Source organism: Erythranthe guttata, chromosome 10 (assembly GCF_056151865.1).
Source record: "Erythranthe guttata isolate IM_541 chromosome 10, IM_541, whole genome shotgun sequence".
Taxonomy (NCBI): domain Eukaryota; kingdom Viridiplantae; phylum Streptophyta; class Magnoliopsida; order Lamiales; family Phrymaceae; genus Erythranthe; species Erythranthe guttata.
In genome coordinates, this window is record NC_142542.1 from 13,249,200 (window position 1) to 13,254,485 (window position 5,286).

Here is a 5,286-nt window from a genome sequence, read left to right on the forward strand (position 1 = left end):
TTTTGGCCTGTCAATTTATATGATTTTTTTGTGGCGGTTTTCAAATTTATCAAAAATTTAATTATAATTGTATTTTCTCATTAAGTGATTATATTTCTAATACAGTCTTTAGATAGGTGTTCAAGAAAAAAAAATCATAATAAAAAAGTAATCGCATAAGAAAATATTTTTCAGTAAATATTACAACTCGAGAGAAAAAAACTTCACCAAAAATAGATTAAAAATGAAAGAAGAAGAATAATGTTAATTGTTACACTGATCTTTAAAAGTTTTTAAGTAATGAGTATGCAGATTTTGTTATACACTGTGCTACATCGAAATCAAGCGAAATCAATATGATCGGAAATCTACATTAACATAATACTAAGAGCCCGTTTGGTTAAGCTTATTTAAAACATCTTATAAGCTCCTACATCTGATAAGATGTTTTAGGAGCTGATAAGCTCTAAGATCTTATTTTAAAAAATATTTTTTAAAGTGTTTGGATATGTAGCTTATAAGTTACTTTTAGTTCTTATAAGTTGTTCAGACGTTTGGAAATAAAAGGTCTGTTTACCACTATAATGACAAAAAAATACATAACGCCATTATATTTGTTAAACTTATTTGACTCAAATATTTTTTTGTTCCTAAAATATTATTATAATATTTACAAATTAATTTTTCAAATAAAATGATAATATAAAATTATACATTAATATGAAATAAATGTTGTAAAATAAATATATTTTTTTATAGATAAATGAAATATAATTTATTATTGAGATAATAAGAATATTCGGGTATTTTATATACATATAAATATAAATAGAGAATAATTTTTTTATAATTATTATGATAATTATATTTTAACTAATTATTAATCTTGATTACAAGAATACGTTGTTTTGATAAAATATAAATATTATTAGTATTCATGTAATATAGTATTTGAGGGTAATTTTGTATTTTGAGTGTTTTAGTAAATAAGCAAATAAGATCTTAAAGAAAAAAGGTGGGGTGGATGTACTTTTTTAAAAACATCTTATAAGCTCCCTAACAGCTTATTTTTGAAAAAAATAAGGTCTTTTGTAATTTTTTTACCAAACACATTTTAACAGCTTATAAGCTCTTAAACATCTTATAAGATGTTTTTAAGAGCTTATAAGCTTAGCCAAACAGGCTCTAAATCATATCACTAATTTATTAAATATTTATTTATAATATAACTTAATTTTAATGAAGCAACTTATTCACAAATATATAAATAATTAACAAAAATCATAAACGATGTCATCATAAAAATATTTAATAAGTCTTTTGAAAAGCAAATATTTTGATTAATTAATTTTTAAACTAGAATTGGATAGTGGCCGCGCGAACGCAGGCCCCCTCTATCACAAATTATGACACAGGCTCGACCTCTTGGGCCGACCTTACACTAGCACCCCTCCAAGGTGCAATGGAGGTCACCAGCATAGGCCATAGGTCTTATTGATCGCCTATTGACCCCGTCCAGGTAAGTAAATTTTTTACTCAAATTTCTTCAATTTATAAAACTCAATTCTCACCATCTATAGTTTATTCTACCGATGTGGGACAAGTGTGACATACCTTCTTTAGCATTTTTCATCCTTTCCAGTAATTGAATTACTCCCCTAAAAGCTTAAGAAAACTTAAAACCATACAAATCCTTATTACGATTTAGCCAGACCTTCCACATGACAACCGTCACCAACTGAAGAGTAACCGTATCCAATTTCTGGTGTAACATTTCAAACCGAGCTCACGCTGATGCAGCTGAAATATCATCCATAATGGCAAACGAGGGTTGTTGCCGAATCTCTCTCATTCCTCTACAGAAAATAAAAGTATGTAAGCTCGTTTCCACCTCAACACCACACCACGGGTAATATTGATCAGTGGTAAATTTTTCTCCGAAACAATTCGACTTTGGTTTGTAGAATATTCGAGCAAAATCGCCAACGAAATTTTTTGATTTTTGGCGGGACCAAGAGATTCCAAACCATTTTCCACTTGCGTTTTGCTACTCCGCTAACAGACCCATCATTATCCGTTCTACGGGCTTCGAATGCAAATTCCCTAGACAACAAACTGTGATAACATGATTTCACAGAAAAACGACCATCCTTAGAATGGTGCCAAATCCATCTATCCTCGGCCAATAAATTTCCAATAGACATCAATTTAACTTGATCAGAAATTTGAACTTGAACGATTGGGCAATTTCCGAAATGCAAATTAACCCTCCAAAAAGAAGCACTGCGTGAATTTTACAAATATCACAACATTATCATGATCACAACAATGTTATTGCTATCAAGAAAAGCCTCTCTTAATGTTAGTCGAACAAAACTTTCCTATCATGTGGCATTGAGAAATTAATATATCATAAATGAAAATATGTTTTAAGCTTGAGAAACCATATATAACTTGGGTGAATCGGTTGTACTTTCGGTTAGCCACATGTTTCTAGCGATTCACATGCATGATCAAATGATACAAAGTCTTGGATAAATATCTACAATGCCCTTGTTGACGATCCTTTGATGTTTTACAGGGGCTGATTCCTAAAGAGGAAAAGACCATCCAAAAAGAGGTGCATGCTATTTATTAAGTACTTACGGCGCAACTGCATGAATTTTAAAATTACTGTGGGCTTCTATTTATTTCGTCGGCTCTAAGTTCTTAGTTGGGTCTTTTTCCTATGTGGTATACTTATCTATGCTTACTTTCTTTCCTATTAACAGACTTGAATATTTCTATTTCCAGTAGACAAAGTAAAAGTGGCTTTCCCGAAATATCTCTATCTTTAATTCCTACTTCCTCAGCTTTTTTGGAGCCTTAACTTGCCGCTTGGATGAGGACCCATTCTTCCCACTGCTCTAACAGCGTGACCATCCCTACTCGGGATAGAATTCTCCTTCTGGGTTCCAAAGCTGAAAATATTAATCCCCCTCTGATTTCCATTAGAGGCCGAGCCATTTCCTCTATACATGTTCCTTATGATCGGCTGTAGTGGAGATCATAAGGAGGAGAACGACGGTGAGGTGGAGTGGCTTGATGGCCATCGGAGTTTTGGAGGGAGAGAACCTTTGTTTGCTACGTGTGTACATTGTAGATTCCATTTTTGGAGAAATGATATATAATAAATACTCCTTTTTTTCCAAATTTTTCTTAAAATTATGTTTTTATTTCGATAAAAAAAAAAAAAAAAATTCATTTTCTTTTTCTAGTTAATATTTAATTGTATATATAGCTTACTTCGATAATGCTAGCTTTTTCGTCCATCAATTTTACTTCGATTTTGTATTAGGTCCTCTCATTTAGTCCCTCATGTTTCAACTTTCAATAATTTCACATTTTTTTTGTTTTTCGTTAATTTATTGTTAGTTCGTCAGTTAAAATAGTGATAGGCACATAATTCATTTCGTTAGTACTAACATAATATTGATGAAAATTACAAATATTTTCACACTGTTGAAATATTAGAGATTAATTGTAAACAAATGAACCAAGTGTGGGATTGATGTAAATTTGAGTGACAAAAAATGTACCTTGTCCCGTTTACTCCATTGTGATGTTAGGATCTTGATGCAATTTGAATCTTATCACCGATGAGCCAAAGTCTGGCATGTACGGTGAAGTTTGACCTTTAGTTGGCGGAGCAAAGAAGTAAAAAGACAGACAGAGTGATTGAGAAGAGCACACGGGTTTCAAGAGAATCAAACGGGCAAAACGGGAAGAAATAAAAAAGAGATGTATTTAAATGAGAAGTCAATAATCAGAATGTAAAACCTTAATCCAACGGCTGAGATCAATCCTCCAAATCCTTCTACAGAAGTGGGCTCGTAGATTTAAATACAACTAGACTCTCAACATAGTGATGGACAGTAAAGATAAACGGACTTTAGGCCCATCAACTCATTTGGGCCCATCACACATCACACATCACACACTACAATTTGCTTCGATCTTAAACACTAGTTTTTATGGTTAATACATAATTAGGAGTAAAATGCAAGCAATTATAAATTATAGGGTAAATTACAGCCATCCTTAGTTATGGTTAAATTACGAAAACCCACATTTTGTTTTGGTAATTACAGCCACCCCTTAACTATGTATTATTTTATGAAAATATCCCTTAAGATGTAAATTTAGGATGTTAAATCCGTATAACCGAACCGAAATTTCGGTACGCCAACATTTCATATCGTTTACCGAACTGAATATATGATTTGGTTAGATAAATAACTGAATTACATAAATTTTATGAGATATTGGATACTCTCATCCATACCCCATACGGCATCTGCTCCCCAGGATTAGCAAAACATTCCTCATCGAGCAGGATAACGAGTTTCCGCATTGCCGATCACACCACATAAGAAACAAAAGTTCGGAAATCTCTCGTATGTAGAAGCCCTGCTTGGGATTCAGAAGTTCGATAAATGCCCCTATCTTGTTTCCGACCGGGAGATTATGAATTCTCAACATTATGCACATCAAATTGAGTTCAATCAAAATAGAGGGATTTCACACTCGGGCAGCTTTACGTAAGTCATAGCTAATTTTTTGGTCTGCATATTCTCTTTAATAATTGCAGAACGTTGATGTGTGACATAAAAAATTGAACGAGGAAAAATTAAACTAGAATTAATGGGGAACGGTATTCTTTAGTAAAAGGCGAAAGAATAGTTCGCTATGTGCTTACCGCGCAGCTACCTGAGTTTTAAGTGTGCTGTGCGCTTGTATTTATTTCATCGGCTTTAAGTTCATAGTTGGGTCTTTTTTCTATGTGGGATACTTATGTATGCTTACTTTCTTTCCTATTAGCAAATTTTAAATGTGTCTGAATTTCAAGTTTTAACCTAAGAAGAAAAGTAACTAAACTCTTATTTTCTTAATTAAACTTAATCAATTTGGTAATTCGATTGCAGAGCGCACTGGTTTTAGATCAATCATAATAATGTTGGGGTAAACTGAATTTACTAATGAATGAAATATTGCATATTTATCAATTCAGACTAATTTATTGATATCAAAATATATTTGAAGAATTTGTTTGTTGAGGAAATCATTCGTACAAAGTAAGGGTTGGAATCAAACACATCAGATTGAAAATAATTTTAATTTTAAATTACTACTTTCAGAGAAATTTTGAGGTTTTTTCAAATTGAAAAAATAATTTTAATTTCTATCCGGAAACATTGGAAAAAATAGAAAACCGAACTCCAAAAGTGATTGAAAATTTATTTCTAAATCGATATTTTTATGTATACA

At 31.8% G+C, this 5,286-nt stretch overlaps 1 non-coding gene and 1 pseudogene across 1 annotated transcript; both read right to left on the reverse strand.

Moving 5' to 3' along the window:
• Positions 1-1,345: 1,345 nt before the first annotated feature.
• LOC148767573 (U1 spliceosomal RNA) lies at positions 1,346-1,506 on the reverse strand. Its single transcript, XR_016034133.1, has one exon. It is a non-coding gene; the product is annotated as a U1 spliceosomal RNA (small nuclear RNA).
• Positions 1,507-4,619: 3,113 nt separating this feature from the next.
• On the reverse strand, positions 4,620-4,727 carry LOC148767574 (U5 spliceosomal RNA; annotated as a pseudogene).
• Between the last annotated feature and the right edge of the window lie 559 nt (positions 4,728-5,286).